The 24,175-nt window shown below is 39.9% G+C and overlaps 1 long non-coding RNA gene across 1 annotated transcript in view; it reads left to right on the plus strand.

The window, feature by feature from the left end:
• The first annotated feature begins 8,419 nt into the window (after nucleotides 1–8,419).
• The window catches only part of LOC126335332 (uncharacterized), a 37,001-nt gene continuing 21,245 nt past the window's right edge, over nucleotides 8,420–24,175 (plus strand). Inside the window, exon 1 of the long non-coding RNA XR_007564860.1 lies at nucleotides 8,420–8,486. This is a non-coding gene — a long non-coding RNA (uncharacterized LOC126335332). The remainder of the gene's footprint in view (nucleotides 8,487–24,175) is intronic.

Below are 24,175 nucleotides of genomic sequence, written 5' to 3' on the forward strand. Positions count from 1 at the left end.
CATGATGCGTGACAGACACGCTACCACAACCTCTCTCTATCATCTCTGAACTCTGACTGACAAGTCAGAACATGTTTCCCCTGGCGCTGTCTGTCTCAATGGATCAGGCTATCGAAAAAATTAGTCGCCATTAAAAAATTAATTTATTTTTATTATTATTATTTATTATTTTGTTATTCTTATTTATGTTTGTTAATTATTGTTTTTGATCAAACCTCACATCACAGTCTAACATAACAGTCGTGACACTCACTGCTGCAAAAGTTGTTACCGTTCTACAGGTGGAACGACACTAGCGCCCCAAGTGTCGAGTAAGGTGAACGTCGGACGCATCGTAAGCATAATGTTTGATATGAATCCATTTCCTACGTAATTTACGAAATATTTGAGTTATTTTCTACATCTACCTACATCTACATTCATACTCCGCAAGCCACCCAACGGTGTGTGGCGGAGGGCACTTTACGTGCCACTGTCATTACCTCCCTTTTCTGTTCCAGTCGCGTATGGTTCGCGGGAAGAACGACTGTATGAAAGCCTCCATGCACGCTCGAATAACTCTAATTTTACATTCGTGATCTCCACGGGAGGTATAAGTAGGGGGAAGCAGTATATTCGATACCTCATACAGAAACGCACCCTCTCTAAACCTAGCGAGCAAGCTACACCGCGATGCAGAGCGCCTCTCTTGCAGAGTCTGCCATTTGAGTTTGCTAAACATCTCCGTAACGCTATCACGCTTACCAAATAACCCTGTGACGAAACGCGCCGCTCTTCTTTGGATCTTCTCTATCTCCTCCGTCAACCCGATCTGGTATGGATCCCACACTGATGAGCAATACTCAAGTATAGGTCGAACGAGTGTTTTGTAAGCCACCTCCTTTGTTGATGGACTACATTTTCTAAGGACTCTCCCAATGAATCTCAACCTGGTACCCGCATTACCAACAATTAATTTTATATTCCATTTCAAATCTTTCCGCACGCATACTCCCAGATATTTTACAGAAGTAACTGCTACCAGTGTTTGTTCCGCTATCATATAATCATACAATAAAGGATCCTTCTTTCTATGTATTCGCAATACATTACATTTGTCTATGTTGAGGGTCAGTTGCCACTCCCTACACCAAGTGCCTATCTGCTGCAGATCTTCCTGCATTTCGCTACAATTTTCTAATGCTGCAACTTCTCTGTATACTACAGCATCATCCGTGAAAAGCCGCATGGAACTTCCGACACTATCTACTAGGTCATTTATATATATTGTGAAAAGCAATGGTCCCATAACACTCCCCTGTGGCACGCTAGAGGTTACTTTAACGTCTGTAGACGTCTCTCCATTGATAACAACATGCTGTGTTCTGTTTGCTAAAAACTCTTCAATCCAGCCACACAGCTGGTCTGATATTCCGTAGGCTCTTACTTTGTTTATCAGGCGGCAGTGCGGAACTGTATCGAACGCCTTCCGGAAGTCAAAGAAAATAGCATCTACCTGGGAGCCTGTATCTAATAATTTCTGGGTCTCATGAACAAATAAAGCGAGTTGGGTCTCACACGATCGCTGTTTCCGGAATCCATGTTGATTGCTACAGAGTAGATTCTGGGTTTCCAAAAACGGCATGATACCAGAGCGAAAAACATGTTCTAAAATTCTACAACAGATCGACGTCAGAGATATAGGTCTATAGTTTTGCGCATCTGCTCGACGACCCTTTTTGAAGACTGCGACTAAATGTGCTCTTTTCCAATCATTTGGAACCTTCCGTTCCTCTAGAGACTTGCGGTACATGGCTGCTAGAAGGGGGGCAAGTTCTTTCGCGTACTCTGTGTAGAATCGAATTGGTATTCCGTCAGGTCCAGTGGACTTTCCTCTGTTGAGCGATTTTAGTTACTTTTCTATTCCTTGGACACTTATTTCGATGTCAGCCATTTTTTCGTCGAGGATTTAGAGAAGGAACTGCAGTGCGGTCTTCCTCTGTGAAACAGCTTTACGCGTGTCATCCTCTGTTTCAATGCCATCATCGTCCTATAGTGTCTGGATATGCTCTTTCGAGCCACTTACTGATTTAACGTAAGACAAGAACTTCCTAGGATTTTCTGTCAAGTCGGTACATAGAATTTTACTTTCGAATTCACTGAACGCTTCACGCATAGCCCTCCTTACGCTAACTTTGACATCGTTTAGGTTCTGTTTGTCTGAGAGGTTTTGGCTGCGTTTAAACTTGGAATGAAGCTCTCTTTGCTTCCGCAGTAGTTTCCTAACTTTGTTGTTGAACCACGGTGGGTTTTTCCCGTCCCTCACAGTTTTACTGGGCACGTACCTGTCTAAAACGCATTTTACAATTGCCTTAAACTTTTTCCATAAACACTCAACATTGTCAGTGTCGGAACAGAAATTTTCGTTTTGCTCTGTTAGGTAGTCTGAAATCTGCCTTCTATTACTTTTGCTAAACAGATAAACCTTCCTCCCTTTTTTTATATTCCTGTTAGCTTCCATATTCAGGGATGCTGCAACGGCCTTATGATCGCTGATTCCCTGTTCTGCACTTACAGAGTCGAAAAGTTCGGGACTGTTTGTTATCCTCCAAGGACTTGTGTAGTATCAGAAAGCATATATGTTTCTAAAAATGATTATAAAATAAGCGCAAGTATGGACAAAATCCATGAAAGCTACCACACATTCGTGAAGAAACATTTGTGGCATTGAATAGAATGCAGCTTATCACGTTGATGTTGTTGTTGTCTTCAGTCCTGAGACTGGTTTAATGCAGCTCTCCATGCTACTCTATCCTGTGCAAGCTGCTTCATCTCCCAGTACCTACTGCAACCTACATCCTTCTGAATCTGCTTAGTGTACTCATCTCTCGGTCTCCCTCTACGATTTTTACCCTCCACGCTGCCCTCCAATGCTAAATTTGTGATCCCTTGTTGCCTCAAAACATGTCCTACCAAACGATCCCTTCTTCTAGTCAAGTTGTGCCACAAACTTCTCTTCTCCCCAATCCTATTCAATACCTCCTCATTAGTTACGTGATCTATCCACCTTATCTTCAGTAATCTTCTGTAGCACCACATTTCGAAAGCTTCTATTCTCTTCTTGTCCAAACTAGTTATCGTCCATGTTTCACTTCCATACATGTCTACACTCCAAACAAATACTTTCAGAAACGACTTCCTGATACATAAATCTGCATTCGATGTTAACAAATTTCTCTTCTTCAGAAACGCTTTCCTTGCCATTGCCAGTCTACATTTTATATCCTCTCTACTTCGACCATCATCAGTTATTTTACTTCCTAAATAGCAAAACTCCTTTACTACTTTAAGTGTCTCATTTCCTAATCTAATTCCCTCAGCATCACCCGATTTAATTTGACTACATTCCATTATCCTCGTTTTGCTTTTGTTAACGTTCATCTTATATCCTCCTTTCAAGACACTGTCCATTCCGTTCAACTGCTCTTCCAAGTCCTTTGCCGTCTCTGACAGAATTACAATGTCATCGGCGAACCTCAAAGTTTTTACTTCTTCTCCATGAATTTTAATACCTACTCCAAATTTTTCTTTTTTTCCTTTACTACTTGCTCAATATACAGATTGAATAACATCGGGGAGAGGCTACAACCCTGTCTCACTCCTTTCCCAACCACTGCTTCCCTTTCATGCCCGTCGACTCTAATAACTGCCATCTGGTTTCTGTACAAATTGAAAATAGCCTTTCGCTCCCTGTATTTTACCCCTGCCAGCTTCAGAATTTGAAAGAGAGTATTCCAGTCAACATTGTCAAAAGCTTTCTCTAAGTCTACAAATGCTAGAAACGTAGGTTTGCCTTTTCTTAATCTTTCTTCTAAGGTAAGTTGTTAGGTCAGTATTGCCTCACGTGTTCCAACATATCTACGGAATCCAAACTGATCCTCCCCGAGGTCCGCATCTACCAGTTTTTCCATTCGTCTGTAAAGAATTTGCGTTAGTATTTGGCAGCTGTGACTTATTAAACTGACAGTTCGGTAATTTTCACATCTGTCAGCACCTGCTTTCTTTGGGATTGGAATTATTATATTCTTCTTGAAGTCTGAGGGTATTTCACCTGTCTCATACATCTTGCTCATCAGCTGATAGAGTTTTGTCAGGACTGGCTCTCCCAAGGCCATCAGTAGTTCTAATGGAATGTTGTCTACTCCGGGGGCCTTGTTTCGACTCAGGTCTTTCAATGCTCTATCAAACTCTTCACGCAGTATCTTACCTTCCATTTCGTCTTCATCTACATCTTCTTCCATTTCCATAATGTTGTCCTCAAGTACATCGCCCTTGCATAAACCTTCTATATACTCCTTCCACCTTTCTGCCTTCCCTTCTTTGCTTAGAACTGGGTTGCCATCTGAGCTCTTGATATTCATACACATGGTTCTCTTCTCTTCAAAGGTCTCTTTAATTTTCCTGTAGGCAGTATCTATCTTACCCCTAGTGAGATAAGCTCCTACTTCCTTACATCTGTCCTCTAGCCATCCCTGCTTAGCCATTTTGCATTTCCTGTTGATCTCATTTTTGAGACATTTGTATTCCTTTTTGCCTGTTTCATCTACTGCATTTTTATATTTTCTCCTTTCATCAATTAAATTCAATATTTCTTCTGTTACCCAAGGATTTCTAGCAGCCCTCATCTTTGTACCTACTTTATCCTCTGCTGCCTTCACTACTTCATCCCTCAGAGCTACCCATTCTTCTTCTACTGTATTTCTTTCCCGTATTCCTGTCAATTGTTCCCTTATGCTCTCCCTGAAACTCTGTACAACCTCTGGTTCTTTCAGTTTATCCAGGTCCCATTTCCTTAATTTCCCACATTTTTGCAGTTTCTTCAGTTTTAATCTACAGGTCATAACCAATGGATTGTGGTCAGAGTCCACATCTGCCCCTGGAAAAGTCATACAATTTAAAACCTGACTCCTAAATCTCTGTCTTACCATTATATAATCTATCTGATATCTTTTAGTATCTCCAGGATTCTTCCATGTATACAACCTTCTTTTATGATTCTTGAACCAAGTGTTAGCTATGATTAAGTTATGCTCTGTGCAAAATTCTACCAGGCGGCTTCCTCTTTCATTTCTTAGCCCCAATCCATAATCACCTACTATGTTTCCTTCTCTCCCTTTACCTACTGACGAATTCCAGTCACCCATGACTATTAAATTTTCGTCTCCCTTCACTACCTGAATAATTTCTTTTATCTCATCATACATTTCATCAATTTCTTCATCATCTGCAGAGCTAGTTGGCTTATAAACTTGTACTACTGTAGTAGGCATGGGCTTTGTGTTTATCTTGGCCACAATAATGCGTTCACTATGCTGTTTGTAGTAGCTTACCCGCACTCCTATTTTTTTTATTCATTATTAAGCCTACTCCTGCATTACCCCTATTTGATTTTGTATTTGTTAACCCTGTATTCACCTGACCAAAAGTCTTGTTCCTCCTGCCACCAAACTTCACTAATTCCCACTATATCTAACTTTAACTTATCCATTTCCCTTTTTAAATTTTCTAACCTACCTGCCCGATTAAGGGATCTGACATTCCACGCTCCGATCCGTAGAATGCCAGTTTTCTTTCTCCTGATAACGACGTCCTCCCACGTTGATATCAAAAGAATATAAACACACAGGTTCACATATAAGAAGCATAGGCATGTACCTCTACATGCAAAAGCGATTGACAGCTCATTTATCGCTCTGTAGGGCTACTGTCTTTGTCATTGTCGACTGTTGCCACAAGTATGACCTTCATCTTTATATTATTTTAAGTGGGACAAGCAACTGCTAAATAGTGGGAGAAATATGTTGAAAACATTATAATGAGCTGATTACATGACATTTCACGCAAAACCAAATAATTGAATAATTTTCAAACAATGTCAGTGAACAAGCTGTAAACAAAATAATGTCATCACACGAAGGAAGCAAGGAAAATTAAGTGACTAACAACAGAAGTGAATGAAATACATACCAAACATTATGTTTTTGTAATACACGAATAACAGCACTTAATCTAGTCACGTCATCGTCAAAGCCGGTCTGTGTTGACGATTCACACGAATCTAGCACTGTTACATGGAGAGTTGAACTGGCTGCTTCTGTGTCATAGGACTGTTTTACAGTTTTAGATGGATTGTCGAATCTTTGTGGCAGTTTCCTCTTCGTCAGTTGAGGTGGCTTATTTGGGATGTAAAACACTGTGGGTACTGTATTCCACAAGAGTTTATTATTGTCTGTGTTCATGATCTGGTTTTGTTCGAAATCTAGTGAACAAAACCTAATATTATTATACAGGTAAATTGGGTCTTTTTTTCATAAGGTCTTCTCGTCTGCTATTAACTAGTCATTTTCTGCTTCTAAAGCAAAACATTAATCATTAATATACATGTAGTTTGCAAGTGAATCCTGGCGATACGGTTTAGTAACATGTTATATACCTCTTAGGATCCTTAGGAAACGTAAAAAAGACAACTGCAGTGTCTTATTCCTGTTGTTGCTGCAATTTATTGCGCTACAAACGCTTCCGCTTATAAAAACCTTTGCAGAAATCAAAATAAACAACCACTATTCGCTTTCACGATCACGCCGAACTCACAGTTTAAGTTAATGGCCGCTTGGGGCGCTGCTGCCACGTTAAGCAACAAAAACGAGGCAAGTGGCACGACTGTTATGTTAGACTGTGCCTCGTATCTTCCACTATTGGCCATTAAAATTGCTACACCACGAAGATGGCGTGCTACAGACGCGAACTTTAACCGACAGGAAGAAGATGCTGTGATATGTAAATGATTAGCTTTTCAGAGCATTCACGTAAGGTTGGCGCCGGTGGCGACATCTACAACGTGCTGACATGAGGAAAGTTTCCAACCGATTTCTCATACACAAACAGCAGTTGACCTGCGTTGCCTGGTGAAACGTTATTGTGATGCGGCGTGTAAGGAGGAGAAATGCGTACCATCAAGTTACCGACTTGGATAAAGGCCAGATTGTAGCCTATAGAGATTGCGGTTTATCGTATCGCGACATTGCTGTTCGTGTTGGTCGAAATCCAATGACTTTTAGCAGAATATGGAATCGTTGGGTTCAGGAGGGTAATACGGAACGCCGTGCTGGATCACTAGTAATCGAGATGACATGCATCTTACCTGCATGGTTGTAACGGATCGTGCAGCCACGTCTCGATCCCTGAGACAACAGATGGAGACGTTTGCAAGACAACATCATCTGCACGAACAGTTCGACGACATTTGCAGCACCATGGACTATCAGCTCGGATATCATGGCCGCGGCTACCCTTGACAGTGCATCACAGACAGGAGCCCCTGCGATGGTGTACTCAACGACGAACCTGGGTGCACAAATGCAAAAACGTCATTTTTTTCGGATGAATTCAGGTTTCGTTCACAGCATCATGATGGTAGCATCCGTGTTTGGCGTATCACCCGGTGTGATGGTAAGGGGTGCCACTGGTTACATGTCTCAGTCACCTCTTGTTCGCATTGACGGGATATAGAACAGTGGACGTTACATTTCAGACGTGTTACGACGTGTGGCTCTACCCTTCATTCAATCTGTGTGAAACCATACATTTCAGCAGGATAATGCATGATCACATGTCGCAGGTCCTGTACGGGCCTTTCTGGATACAGAAAATGTTCGACTGCTGTCCTGGACAGCACATTCTCCAGATCTCTTACCAACTGAAAACGTCTGGTCAATGATGGCCGAGCAACTGGCTCGTCACTATTCGTCAGTCACTACTCTTGACGAACTGTGGTATCTTGTTGAAACTGCATGGATATCTGTACCTATACACACCCTCCAAGCTCTGTTTGACTCAATGCCCAGGTGTATCAAGGCCGTTATTATGGCCAGAGGTGGTTGTTCTGAATACTGATTTCTCAGGATCTATGGACCCAAATGGTGTGAAAGTATAATCACAAGTCAGTTCTAGTATAATATATTTGTCCAATGAATACCTGTTTATCATCTGCATTTCTTCTTGGTGTAGCAATTTTAATGGCCAGTAGTGTATGTCAAATTGTGATCAAAGGATGATGCATCTTCAGTCTTGCAATCCCAGTTGCATGAAGAAATGATTATCTTTAGATTCTCCCCTCTTATTTCCTCTCAAATAAATTCTATGGGCTCCCATGCTGAGTCATTTTGCTGTTATAATCTCTGCAAGTTAGTAAGCATGGTAACACAATATCTGTTTGCACAGTGATCCCAACACCGAAAACTTCACGCAGATGATTTGGAGCCGCACTTACTTGGTCGGCTGTGGCCGTGTGACGTTCAGAGAGGGCGACATGAAGGGCGACATGATGGCTTGCAACTACGGACCGACTGGGAATATGCTGGGTGGACCTGTCTATGAAATGGGTCCGCCCTGTACTGCTTGCCCTCCGGGTACTTATTGCAGTTTGGAGTACATGGGACTCTGTTCCTGTGAGTATACTCGTTTCTTCATCACTTTCTACCACCCAATCTCGTTTAAGTTTCACCAGAAGCATGAGAAGAAATTCACATCAAATCTGTGAAAACTATTACAGTATTTGGTTATCTATCAATTGCTGAACTCTCCAAACATTAGGCGCTGTGTGTTAGCAGTGCACTGAACCTAAGAAAGAGAATCGAACTATTGCAATTCACAATTTTTATGTCACTTTATAGTAACATGTACCACTTCACAAACTATATCACTCTGAACTTTCATGGATCTCTTCTAAGTGTAAGTACCCATTTATCAAAAATAAATAACTCATCATGTGTGCAGGGTCAGTTTAAGGCCCAACTGACACAAATGGCAACTCAGGGAACAAGAGCAAAAATTGTGTACAGGATGTATCATAATTAAAACCGGTACAAATGAAAGCATATGACAATGAAAACAATGACATTCAAGTAAACTTAGATCTGCAAACGAGTTGTATGCAAGGAAATTGTGAATGTGTGGTTACGAGTTGATGCTCACTTCTGTACAAAATATTATCCTAGTCAATATAAATGTATTGTAAATGACAACTTTTCGATTAAGTTCTCATCTAATTAGGCTTAAATTTCACCCTGGTCTACATTGACAAGAAATGCAATACTACTTCAGCACATTAAATATTGTATCTTTTCCAAACCAAATTTCATGAAGACATACCTTAAGTCAACATTTTCTTAAATCAATTGTATGGTCTATCAACTTGAGCCACTGAGAACGATTACCTTGAAATAACGGATTTAATCTTAGTTTGACCGAGTATCTTAATTTAAAGACCTGAAGAATTTCAATAAAATGTTTTTCTCAAAGGGAAACATTGTCAGTACATATACTAAGCAATCTTAGGAATTATACATGAATTTATTAGTAGAATATTTTGGTTTATTTCCCTTTCGTATCACACACCAATTTCTGTCTTCAGTTGCAGTTACACACGTAAGAGGTTTGGTCGTGTTTATGAATTTTCAGCTATTTCCATGGCAAACTTTCTAAAACATAACTATAAACTGGTGAGTTTTAATCACATGTAACATAATAACTGATGCATTTTAACAGTGTATAATGTTTAACATATCAATATTAAATTGTATGACACTTTTTTGTATGTCTGTCCCCATTTTTCCGATGGAAAGTGAAATAATTTGTAAATCGTACAAGTAAAAAGTACCGTTATGAAATTAAAAAATGACAAAACGTATACTTTATCTTTTCTGCTCAATTTGATAGATGGTATATCTACGTCAGTATTTCGTAAATCATCTGACTGTGTGTGGCGGAGCATACTTATGTTGCCATTGATTCCCCCTCCGCTATTCCATTTGCAAATAGCGCATGGGAAGTGCAATTGTCGGTAAGCATCTGTCCTATCAATAATTTCTCTAATTTTCTCGTTGTGGTCGTTTCGTGAAATTTATGTGGTGGGAAGTAATATGTTTTCCTAGTCTTCCCGGTGAGTATTCTCTCGAAATTTCAGTAGTAAACTTCTCAGTGATGCCCAACGCCTCTTTTGTAGCGTCTGCTACAGGAGTTTCTTGGGCGCCTCTCTAGGGCTCTCACGCTGACTAAATGATCCCGTGACGAATCACGATGATCTTTGTTGGATCTTCTCTCTATTTCTTCTATCAGTCCTACTTGGTAAAGATCGCAGATTGATGAACAGTATCCAAAAATCAGTTGAACAAGCGTCTTGTAAGCCTCTTCTTTGGTGGATGCATTACATTTCCTTAAGATTCTTCCTATGAATCTTAGTCTGGCATCTGGTTTTCCTACTTTTCGTTTTGTGTAGTTATTACACTTACAGCGGCTACAGATAGGTACTTCTAGATATTTCCAGTGTTACTGTTTCCAGTAGTTGGTCATCTATAGTGTGTTTGTACAGTAGAGCATTACTTCCAATACATGCGCAATATGTGACGTTTATTTAAGTCCAGGGTCCACTGCCGGAGTGTGCACCACCCATCAATTATGTGGATGTCATTCTGCAAATCGTTACTATGTTCTGGCGTTGCTACTTCGTTATAGCTAACAAGATCATCTGCGAACACCCTTAAAGAGCTTCCGACGCGTTTTAGTAGCTGATCGCCGTTGTCTCCAGCGCCGTGGGTCTCATGGAGGAACAGAGCGAGCTGTTTCACAAGACCTCTGTCTGCAGCATCCATGTTGATTTTCATAGAGGAGATTTTCATTCTCCAAAAATGTCATAAAACATGTTCCATAATTCTACAACAGATTGACGTCAACGAGATAGGTCTATAACTGTGTGCAACTGCCCTATGACCTTCATTGGAAACAGGAATGACGTGTGCTTTTTTTTTCAGTCACTAGGTATCCTTGTTGTTCCAGCGAACAACGATGAACAGCTGTTAGAAAGAGAGCAAGTTTTTTCTGCAGAATCGTTGTACAATCTTACACGTATCCCATCTGGTTCTGATGTCTTTCCAGTACTAAGCTATTGCATATGCTTTTCTATTCTACGATTCGTTACCTCAATATCTGTCATTTTGACATTTGTACCATGACTTAAAGGAGGGATGATATTACTGTCTCTCATGGTGAAACAATCTCGGAAGACGGAATTCAGTATTTCGAACTTTCTCTGTTATCTTCCGTTTTGGTACCTGTAAGGTCACTAAGTGCCTGAATAGATGATTTCGTACCGCTTATTGATTTTACTAAAGACCGAAATCTTACTGTCAAATTCATTAACATTTCCCTCATTGTTCTTCTTAGGCTCATTCTCGCTTCGTTCATCTTTTATTTGTATTAGGTTTTGAATTCTCTTGGATCTGTGACGAAGCTCTCTTTGTTCACGTAGCTGTTTTCGAACATGACTATTAAACCACAGTGAGTCTTTCACATCCTTCAAGACTTCTTCGGAACATACTTGTCTAAAGCATATTGAACGATGCTTTTAAATTATTTCCATTTGTGCCACACATCTTCTTCCCCAGCACCGAGTATTTGTTGCTGACTGTTCTGCAGTTGTATCCTGTCACTCTTGCTAAGAATAAATTTTCCTATCTTTCTTAACATCCCATGTAATACCCATAGTCATAGATGCTACCATGCCAATATGACCACTGATTCTCTCCTCTATGTTAACTGATTCGAAAAGTTCAGGTCCATTTGTTGTCAGGAAGTGAAAGCTGACATGTCCTTTTGATCTGCCTTTCTTCCACTTCATTTATTCATTGTGAACTGAACTTGAAAACAAGCTGCTACAATGCACTTGAATCAGACAGCAATTGCTGCTGGTGTGGGTAAGCAGTAAAATAAGAGAATTCCCTGCTAGAATTCCCAGTCTGGTGCTGCGAAAGGCTCACCATAGATTTGTAGGAAGCTGGTGATAGAGTGCCTAGTGTGCGTAGGCGTCGAGTCAGATGGTGGACCTCCATCCATGTGAGATACACCTTGGCGCCCACACTCCAGACTCTAAGATCCACTCTCCTCCCCTCCCTCCCCCCCCCCAAAAAAAGAAAATAAACAAAAATAAGGAAAAGAAATTTAAAAATCTGGAAGACGCGACTGATTCTTGTCAGCACTCTTCTGCAGTTTTCCACCAAAATCTCCTCCTTCTCACTCTATCTGCGGGGCCGCGAAAAACTCCGCTTGTAATTTTCACTAAGAAAAGACATTCGTGCGCAAATTGTACATAACTTCATGTACTGTACATCCTCCCGCCGTAAGGCAAGGAAAAATTGTTCCTCCAATCCTAGTAAATTGTGGGGTATCTGCTGTGACAATTTCTGAAATCACGGAACCTGGTCCAATCAACATACCGTTATTTTGCACGCAGTTCAGACCACCTATGTGACATGGAGAGAACGCCTCAGTATTCTCGGCCACCTAGTGTCCGGTCATTAGCAGTGCCTCTGCGAGGTGTTTTTGCCAGTCTTAGTGGAAGCAGGAAATAATATGAGACCCTCATGCCGAAACGGTGGACTGCACTTCGTCTGGGAACGATTGTCTCTCACATTCCCACGCAACTCTCAGAAGGAAGTTGTGAGGACTGTGCTATCTTTTTGCTCTGCCTAGGGCAATAAGGCGAGGCCCCTGTCCTGCCTGTTAGCTCCCAGTGGCCAACGGCGATCCCCTCCCTCCCCCTTCCTTACTCAGGTCGCATAGTCTATGGTGACTTCTGTCGTGTTAAAGTGCCAGCCCAGATGCCCCTCTCAGAACTGGCTCCATTAAGCCTCACCTGCGTCAGCTTTGGCTGACGACCGAAAAAAAGCGCACGTCTCCTCCACCTCAAGTAACTGCATCCACCTAGCTGCTATTAACTTTAGTCTTACAACGCTCTCAACCCTGTCTAATAATCTCATTGACCAAAGGGCATGTGATTATCTGTTCGAATGAACTTTACTTTATGAATATGAGATAGAGTATAAACAAATTATTGTGATAATCCATATTCCATTTAACTCATGGTTTTATATGATATATAATTCTGTTTATCATTTAATTTCACAAGTTCCTGTCATAGCCTGTGATTATTTTACTTACTTTGTGGTAGATACTAGGAGTAGTGTGGCAGTAAGAAATACGATGTGTCATCTTCCGTTTCACTACACAAGACCAGATTTCATAGTCAGTCGCATCAAAATCCATTGCGTTTAGTGTCATTGAAGTGGCGCCTCTTTGTCGTAGAGGCACTGAGAGACAGAAGTTCGTTATAGGTACTCACATGCCTGACCACCTGAGAGACACCTTCTAAAGGTCTTAGTCGTTACTCTCACAAGTTGGTTCGCTAACTATCTGCTCAAAGAAATTTTCGGGCAAGACATTCAGAATAATGTTTCACAAATCCCTGTCTCTGGCATCACTTCTGACAGCATGACTCTCTCAACAATATCTGGTAAGTTAAAGTCACCCTATCAAAACAGCAGGATTAAGAAAGTTGTCCCTGAAGTGTTCTGTCACTACAGCTCCTGATGCAGGTGATCTGGAAAAGAGAAAAGCATCTGATTACCATTTTTGACTGACCTTTGATGCTTAACTTCACCCCATTCAATTCACATTCGAAATCTGTGATAATCTCGCTAGATATTACCGAATTCTTTACTGCAAATAAACATATTTCCACCACTGGCGACTAACGAAGCATTATGATAAATATTCCAGTTTGAATTTAGGATTTCGTTGCTATTCACTTCCGATTTGCACCAACTTTCTGTTCCTAATACTACCTCGGCGTTAGAACGTTCTATAAGAGTTACTAATTCTAGGACATTACCATGGATGCTCTGCTACGGTCGCAGGTTCGAATCCTGCCTCGGGCATGGATGTGTGTGATGTCCTTAGGTTAGTTAGGTTTAAGTAGTTCTAAGTTCTAGGGGACTGATGACCACAGCAGTTGAGTCCCATAGTGCTCAGAGCCATTTGAACCATTTTGAACCATGGATGCTCCTGCAGTTTACTAATATTAAAGTTTTCTGTTTCCTATCAGTGGAGACGAGCATTCTCTGAGAATAATGCTACTGATGAGCCTTCGATTTTGGCAGGCGGATTAGCTCTGATCCCAAGGAGGAGCGGGGGGGGGGGGGTGCACACCACATGTATTCTGCTACCCTAGTAACAGCTATCTGTGTGCATATTAAAGGTAGGTGTAGGGCAAAAAAGCGAAAAAATTGGAATTATTTTATTGTTTAATTTATTAGATTGATGCTCAAAGAATGACATCTCAAAGTTCATTATCGAAATCTTTCTAGAAATATGTTTCAAACAGAGAGTCAGTGCATAAAACCTTATTTTTAAAAGACAAAATTATAGTAAAAATTACATAATGTCACTGGTCAAATGATAAGGTAGCACCATAAAAAGAACCATTAGCTGTTACAGAAGTAGACACGCAGATTGCAGAAATAAGAAAGTTATAGGGGATGGAAATAGGTAGTGTGGTTTAACAGGATGACACCTTGAAAGGTAACCACTAGAAGGAAAGCGAGACATCGATACAAGGAAGAGAGAAAAATTATACACCCAACAGATCACGAAATATGTCAAGAACCATTTGTGATTCGAGGTGATTTGCTCATTCAGGACATTGTATGTATCATTAATACGATGCTTACAGATTTCAAGTCTTCAAATGTATCAGATCTATACCTTTCGATTCCAGATACAGGATGGACATTGCATTTTCAATTGATCCTATGGAATTTCTGTAACTTACCAGATGGCATCGAAGTGCAGTAGTGTTCTCATTATTGTGTTCCTTAAATCTAGTCTTAAAATTACGACTAGTCTGCCGTATATATATGTGATCACATGATCTGCACATAATTTTATAAACGCCTGAGTTCAAGAATTTATCTACCTTTCGATCTACCAAAGTACATAAACGTTTCTTCCGCATCTGGAAGCTGATCTGCACTTTAGCTTATCCAAAATCACTAGCGATTTGCTCACACAGTTGACCTGAGAACAAAATGGAAACATACTTGATGTTGTTATCAACTGAAAAGAGATTGGAAATCTGTTTACTGGGGTCACCTTTACCTATGTTAAACAATTGTGCCCACGTAGCCACGTTGGCCTGTGTAGATGCCATGTTTCATTCGGAACATGTTAAAGATTACACTTTTTGTGTTAATTTGCCTTATGCGTTTCACCAGTGTGCCATATTTTCTTTTGTCGTTAATTATTTTTAAGAGATGTTTATTACTTGTTGTAAATTATATGTAATTCATATCATGGTGGTTTTGCTAGTTTTGCTATTTAGAGAGCAAAATAGCTGAAGATGGTCAAAGTAGAGAGGATATAAAATGTAGACTGGCAGTGGCAAGGAAAGTGTTTCTTTGTTAACTTCGAATTTAGATTTAAATGTCAGGAAGTCGTTTTTGAAAGTATTTGTATAGAATGTAGCCATGTATGGAAGTGAAACGTGGACGATAAATAGTTTGGACAAGAAGAGAATAGAAGCTTTCGAAATGTGGTGCTACAGAAGAATGCTGAAGATTAGATGGGTAGATCACATAACTAATGAGGAAGTATTGAATAGGACTGGAGAGAAGAGAAGTTTGTGGCACAACTTGACTAGAAGAAGGGATTGGTTGGTAGGGCATATTCTAAGGCATCAGGGGATCACCAATTTAGTATTGGAGGGCAAGGTGGAGGGTAAAAATCGTAGAGGGAGACCAAGGGATGAGTACACTAAACAGATTTAGAAGGATGTAGGTTGCAGTAGGTACTGGGAGATGAAGCAGCTTGCACAGGATAGAGTAGCATGGAGAGCTGCATCAAACCAGTCTCTGGACTGAAGAGCACAACAACAACAATAACTACAATGGTGCATAGCGCCACACGCACTGCATCAACACTGTCTGGCGTTGAAAATTTATATTCTTGTATGGTGAGCAACACTGTTGTATCAGTCTGCTGATGGTCGTTACCAGTACAACATGTAACTTCCATGTTCATGTACAGCATGATGTTTCAGGGTATGTGTCATCTAACGATTTGTAATAATTTTGACTGTTTGCTTATGTTACTTTGGTAAACCATTTTTATTTCATATATAATCAAGCATTTTTATTTAATTTTCAACAGATATCTGATGATGGATATGTCCAAAATGCATAGTATTCTAATAATACCATGAGCTTGTTTCAGTCAACGACTTTTCCCTCAGCATCCTATTCAGCATTTTCCAGGCTACAGGCCACTTCACTTCATGGTGCATCATCTGTCATCGGTGTAGATACTAGGACTATTCCGGAATTTCAAATAATGAGCAAGTATTGCTATCTTTGTGACACTAGAAAGGACAATTATATCAGTAGAGAAAAAATGCTGCAGCTGAAACACAAGGAAGTGTGCAGTAAGAATTACCAAGGCTTAAGTGACTGGATGGAAGCTGCTGGAATGAAAATAATTTCCCAAAGCTCAGTTGATCAATCTGGTGTTAGCTGTGAAGTATCTAGGTAGAGGAGAATCTAGAGCTTTTAAGATTTTTTAAAGAGAAATCTTCATGGTTCACAAATTAAAACTAAAGAACTGAAATGTGTAGAGCATGGTCAAAAACGAATGGGAGTTAGAATTCTCAGATACCAAAAAAGAAATAAAGGGCAATAAATTAGAAAATCGAAATCCACTGGGAGATGCTAAAGAACTGACTGACAAAGAAACTCACATAGCACTCATACATAATGGAAAAGCCAGAAGGGACCTTTTTATACATCATGAAAACAATGTAGCAAGCAGTGTGGGCAATATTATTCTACAAATGTTTCACAGATGAGAATCCTCAGCACTTCCTTTGCGATATATTGTGGTGCAGGCAGAAGCCTTACTACCACAATGAAAGTTTGCCACTTGTTTTGCCAATCCTGAACCGTTGAAAAAAATATGTACGTGACAAAAACGCAAAATACGAATGAGGACTATAATCACCTTTTGTGGATGTATTGTACTAAAATAGCATTTGTATCTTCAAGTGTTATGAAGATAGTTGTGTGTCATGTTTGTCAAGTGTTCAATAGTGGAAATGGAGGTAGAGATTAAACTTCGATCCTACACTGAAGATATTCAAAAATATCAATGAAGCATCGCTTAACAAAGCCCAGGCAGCAGAAGAAAAAAAGTAAAAGTTTGCTAGGCAGAGGAGTCAGTGAAAGAGAATACTCCAGAAAGATAAGGAAAAGAATAAAGGTTATTAATGTGAACAGCATTAGGAACTAGCGATATGGCAATGTTATTTAAACTTGAAATAAAATCTTTAGATGACATTCGCCATTTTTTGATGTAATGTACCTTTTCTCAGATATTATACAATCTATCATTGTGAAATTTGGCACAGTTCTTAAAATCATATGCTGATAATCCTATATAGCACTTTATCTTGTGTCTGAGAAAAGTTCTTCTTTACTGTATGAGGAAAACAGAGCAATCTCGGTTAATATAAAATTGAAAATATAATTTGAAAGTACCTGTGAGCTTAAACAAAAATTTGTTGCACACGTCTTATCACACTGTTATGCAGATGTAATCTGTACAGTTGCAGCTTCAATGCTTGATACATTACATGTACCCTGGTAACTAGTGCTGACTATTGGCAAATTACCAAACTATGCTGTTGTAGTATACTTAAAAAAAACATTTAGGGTCACTCTTCAAAATTACATATGTATGATATCTATACAATGTTTAGTTCCTGTACAATAAATAACTGAAAGTGTTTTCAGACTTTATGTACACCCAGTAAATATCTGGACAACACTGGCTTTCTCTGCTAGTATAACAGATAAAAGAAAAGGTTATAAGCAAAAATCTCTAAAAGTTCATGCACAGTTTACTTCAGATTTTTGTATGACACTCTAATAAACATTTGGACAGACACAGGTTATACATTTTTAATATATATGATATATACATTTATATCGCATATTAAGGCAAGGCTGTTAGCAAAAATCTCAAGAAGTACTTAACTGATTTAGTTCATATTTTTACAAGGTGCTCTAATAAACACTGAGACCAACGTAAGCTACATATGTACACAGCAGAAATGATGTTAAGACTTTCGAAAAGTTCTTGGCTCATTTATTTCCAATTTTTACATGACATTCAGACAGACATAAGCTACAGTACGATGACAAAAATCTCGAAAAATTCTTGACAGGTTTATTTTAACTTTTACATGATATTCTAATAAACATTGAGAGAGACACAGGCTGTATTGTATGTTTTAAACAACAATGAACAGGTATTTTGTTAAAACCGACTGCAAGCAAAAAAGACAAAAAAATACTCTGCTGTGCTGTGAAAATTTTTGGGTTCGTTTTCTTTCTTGCAATCAGTTTTAACTATAATATCAGAGCATTTAAACTATTAGATAAGTTGTTTCTTCCCTTTCTTCTTTCTCATTGTATATAATTTTAAACAAAATATGTAGCTGAATCGTCCTAAACTTCGTAATCCTACCCATTTGCAGATTAAAACTGTGTAAAATACTGTCACTGGAGTTATTATCCTCACACAGCAAGAGGTCTCTCTCATAACATAGCCTGTATACCAATTATCCCAACCGACTTACCCATTCATTTTAAGCGATTTCAATTACCAATCAAACTTTGTTTATGATACCAATAAATAAGGTTCAGGAACAGAGAGAGAGGGATGATGTGGTGGGCAGAGGGGGGAGGCAAGGGATGTAGAGAGGGGGAGGGAGGAGACAGATAGAGGGGGAGCAGGAGGTGATGGACAGAGAGAGGAGAGAATACATATTTAGCAATTACAAAGCATTGCTGGGTTTGCTAGTGACATGTAACCGAATGTCTTAGTTTTGCCAGGGGCTTAGTCGCTACATGTGCTAGATGACCTTCAATTGAAGTATAATGATAGTCTAATTGTCCTTCTACCACTTTTTCTCAAATAAAAACGCTTTAACATTCATGTGTTTCGAGTAATGATGAAATTTAGGATTCTGTGCAAGTCTCGGTGTTGCCTTCAATGAGTATTACAAAGTCATTTAGACATTAAGGCTTGTTTCATGTTGAACGATTTCAGAGCTGTCTATGAAATAGGATAAAGAGTACCAACTCGATGCATCAGACTATTCTTTGTCTGAGTTCATGTCATTTTTAACTTCTTAAGCTGCATACTCTTCCTGGTTATTTTGTTCAACATCCTGCACTGGTCATTTGATTTGTTCTTCACAACTTCCAGGGCTTTCATAGAGGACTAAATCTCTGATGAGGATGACTTTGTCTTCTTCTGTCACCCAAATTCTATAAGCTTATCTCCATCATTTTCCATAAGATATTCCTTGATAGCTTTCTTATTCATTTTCTGTCTTCTTTGAGTTGGGATGTGGGCATAGCATTTAGAAACTGTTATACATAAATATCTTACTTTCTGTTTCTTACCCAACCATAACTCATAATGAATAACTTTCTTCCTGAGATGAATTTAGATTTCGAATTAGAGTCTACACTGACACTCCAACCAATTCTGTGCACATGGAGGCAGAAAAATCAAATTCTTTCTTTCAGCACTTCAGAGTTCTTGCCATTTCTGATGTATTTCACATCTCATGCTCGATTCCACTGCTCTGTTATGCTTTGTAGGATGCTGTCAGTCTCTGAGTAATGCCTGCTACATACGGTACTCTGGAACTTCCTTACTATCGAAATCCTCACTATGTCACTCAACAGCTCTTTGATTAAATGACCCAACATCTTTCAATGTCAAAGAACATATTTCAACACATCCTTAACTTCAGATTTCTGTTTTATGAAGTAGCAATGCCAAAGTTTCATGTAACTGCCCTTGAATACAATTATGTATATTTTATTTTAAAAGATTAATTGAATGATTCATAAACATTCGCTGAATCAGTTCCATTGGCTTAGTTACCTTCTTCTTTTCACCAAATAGCAAATGGTGTGCTTTTCTGTAAATCCATGCGTCACAGAATTCCTTTTCCAGGGAACGCTTATGCTTAATTCCCTTTCTGACATTAATTTAATAAGGGTGTCTATCTTGATGGCACTATCTTTCAAGATACAGCAGCAGTTGCATTAACGAAGTCCATCCAGTGGTGTTTGGGTAAAGTGGGTTGAATGTCTGTTTTGTACAAGGATCCGAATGGCTCCCCTGTTCCATGCAAAACCATTTTTTCGAAAATTTGAAGCCAATGTTCTCCTGTTACTGACTCCAGTTCACTGTTAGGATTCTAGTCCTGAGTAGCTAACACTGAAAAAAAAAAACGTGTAAGACACCATGCATCCATGAGCATCATATCATGCACACTAGTTTTAGATGATAACAGAACATTGCCCTTTCCCACTGACATTAAAGTTGGTTTTCAGCTGCCTTTACTTCACATGGATTGTCAGTCTGTAAGATAATCCGAAGAAATGGTTACAAGTCATTGTAAGGAGTCCACGATACACACATTTTTGCATCGCACAGGTCGATGGTAGACAAAATCGACTGACAAGCGCCATTAGCGCTAAGAGACTAAGAATCAGTTTTCAAGTTTGGAGTCCGTTGAGTATAGGCAAAGCCGCGAGCTACCTGTTGTGTTGTACTTGCTTAGTGAGTCCCCACCGATGTGGGCTGACCCTCCAAAAAACGTTTCCGATTCGTGATAAATGATATTAGAGTCGTTTTATTAAGGTTCACAGTGTGTCGTATATTTGCCTTCGTGTCAGCCGCACCGACTGCTATTGAATTCCAGTGAGGATTGTCTATGATCACTGTTGTTGTAGCAAGTGACATAATACCAAGAATTCTGACCTGTTATGAGATTAACCGTAACTAGAAGTGTGAGACGAGAGTAGTGTGTCTAAACAGAATATATCAATGAATTAGTGTGAAACATCTTGGCCTTGGTTACTGCAGAACCCTTTATCGTTGTGTGAACATTGTTGAGCAGCTGCACCCTCGTCAGACCGACTCCTGAGCAGCTAAATCCGATTCGAATTCATCTATTACGACACGGTCTCGTCAAAATTAAATACAGGCTGCTGGTTTGGTTAATAATAATCGACGTCATAATGATTGGGAGTATTTAATCTCATAGCTCCATAATCCATCCACCACGCTGATGTACCTGCTTCAACTGAATAGGCCTCTTCACAGACAGACAACAGGCCAGGCACTACCATCGTTACAACTGTTACTTGTGTTTAAATTATTTCTTGATTTTCCATCGGAAACCAAATTTTTGCAGTCCTTCACCCAAAGAACCTTTGTTTTACAGTAGTTGCAAATAACAAGTTTCCTTGAATTCTTCTTAACGAATTTACCTTCTCTAGTTTGTTTATGTTCCCTTGTATTCGCCATTAACAGTTCTTCTGGAGTTCTCTAGCTGATCGAAATGCTTCATAAAATTCTTTTAGAACCTACGTCCATCGAATGTTCGCTTTTCGTACTTTGTTAGTTACATTAAGCATCAGTGAAAGATTTAGAACACACTTGCAACATATGCAAGTGTTGGAAAAACTAGCATGAGATCTGGCAAAAAATTTACATTTTTAGTTGCAAATAAATCGTTCTACATCTACATCAACGCTCTGCAAACCACAGTGAAGTGCATGACAGAGGGTAGTTCCACTCTTGCCTGTACGATTGAAGTAAGGAGTGCAGGAAAAAATGACTGCTTAAATGCTTCTGTGGCAGCTGTAATGTGTTCGTGATCCCTATGGTTACAGTAGGTAAGTTGTAGTAGTATTATCCTAAATTCATCATGTACGTACCGAAACAGTCTTGCAGAACAGGGATCAAACGAACAATCTGCTACCTAGTGGTGCCCAGCCTGGTAATCCCGTGCGCTTTAGCCAAGGAAGACATACATTTCCTGTGGTCACAAGTTTGGCTACATTATAAACTCTATGAGGTGGTTACAAACAACGTTCCCACTCCTGCGCTTGTAATCTGACATATGCAATATGTTACATAAGTTTTACTCTGCAATTGGAGGTCAATCATGTTAAACAGTCAACCATAACAGTCTTATCATGTAGTACAGCCGGAGTTGTCGTTGTATAGGCCAGATATCTCCTCCAAGCGAACATTAGACTCCACCTAGGAAAAACGTTATAGAACTACTGACGTAATAGGATAATTTAGCTGGCCGTGGTGGCCGAGCTGTTCCAGGCGTATCAATTCGGAACCGCGCGACTGTAACAGTCGCAGGTTCGAATCCTGCCTTGGACATGGATGTGTGCGACGTCCTTAGGTTAGTTCTAAGTTCTAGGAGACTAATGACCTCAGATCTTAAGTCCCATAGCGCTCAGAGCCATTTGAACCATATGAATAGGATAATTTGATGATAGATTCCGTGATTTGTGTGTGACAGGGTGCCAAATTGCGGGGAGAGACTTTACCACCCACAGTATTGTAGAGAACAACATATCCCCTGTGTTTACTATAGCACTTTTGCTCTGTATATTGCTTATTAAAACAGTATGCAGATAGAATATAGTTAATGATCTACCAGTACTCCTATAGACAAACAGCAGAAACGTCGTCAAACACCATACAGCGACTGTTGTATAAGTCCGTCATTAATTGACGCCAAACGGAGGCAACTGGCATGATGTAGTGGTACTCTTTTTCAGCAATGGCTCCTATCAAGTTGCTAGTTAAGCCATCCCAGCCCAAGGGGCTTCTGATCCAATGCTAGCAGAACTAACAGAGTCAGAGCATACAAGTGAAGGAAACCAATTACTGGATTGGGTGCTCTAACACAAAGAGTGGAACCTATTGTAATTAAGTGATAGTATATTGTCACCCATAGTCCAGTTCTCATCTGCTGCAAGAGATTTGACTGTAGCAGGAAGGTGTAGCTGCATCAGTGTTAGTGATTAACAACAAGCTGATACTGCTGACATAGTGCTTTTAAACCACATCATTCTATGTGTAATACATCTAAAGTATATACATATATATATAAAGGGTGTTACAAAAAGGTACCCCCCTGAACCATGGACCTTGCCGTTGGTGGGGAGGCTTGCGTGCCTCAGCGATACAGATGGCCGTACCGTAGGTGCAACCACAACGGAGGGGTATCTGTTGAGAGGCCAGACAAACGTGTGGTTCCTGAAGAGGGGCAGCAGCCTTTTCAGTAGTTGCAGGGGCAACAGTCTGGATGATTGACTGATCTGGCCTTGCAACATTAACCAAAACGGCCTTGCTGTGCTGGTACTGCGAACGGCTGAAAGCAAGGGGAAACTACAGCCGTAATTTTTCCCGAGGACATGCAGCTTTACTGTATGATAAAATGATGATGCCATCCTCTTGGGTAAAATATTCCGGAGGTAAAATAGTCCCCCATTCGGATCTCCGGGCGGGGACTACTCAGGAGGATGTCGTTATCAGGAGAAAGAAAACTGGCGTTCTACGGATCGGAGTGTGGAATGTCAGATCCCTTAATCGGGCAGGTAGGTTAGAAAATTTAAAAAGGGAAATGGATAGGTTAAAGTTAGATATAGTGGGAATTAGTGAAGTTCGGTGGCAGGAGGAACAAGACTTCTGGTCAGGTGACTACAGGGTTATAAACACAAAATCAAATAGGGGTAATGCAGGAGTAGGTTTAATAATGAATAGGAAAATAGGAATGCGGGTAAGCTACTACAAACAGCATAGTGAACGCATTAAAGTAGTAAAGGAGTTTTGCTATTTAGGAAGTAAAATAACTGATGATGGCCGAAGTAGAGAGGATATAAAATGTAGACTGGCAATGGCAAGGAAAGCGTTTCTGAAGAAGAGAAATATGTTAACATCGAATATAGATTTATGTATCAGGAAGTCGTTTCTGAAAGTATTTGTTTGGAGTGTAGCCATGTATGGAAGTGAAACATGGACGATTACTAGTTTGGACAAGAAGAGAATAGAAGCTTTCGAAATCTGGTGCTACAGAAGAATACTGAAGATAAGGTGGATAGATCACGTAACTAATGAGGAGGTATTGAATAGGATTGGGGAGAAGAGAAGTTTGTGGCACAACTTGACTAGAAGAAGGGATCGGTTGGTAGGACATGTTTTGAGGCATCAAGGGATCACAAATTTAGCATTGGAGGGCAGCGTGGAGGGTAAAAATCGTAGAGGGAGACCGAGAGATGAGTACACTAAGCAGATTCAGAAGGATGTAGGTTGCAGTAGGTACTGGGAGATGAAGCAGGTTGCACAGGATAGAGTAGCA

The sequence above is a fragment of the Schistocerca gregaria genome, chromosome 2 (assembly GCF_023897955.1).
Source record: "Schistocerca gregaria isolate iqSchGreg1 chromosome 2, iqSchGreg1.2, whole genome shotgun sequence".
Taxonomy (NCBI): domain Eukaryota; kingdom Metazoa; phylum Arthropoda; class Insecta; order Orthoptera; family Acrididae; genus Schistocerca; species Schistocerca gregaria.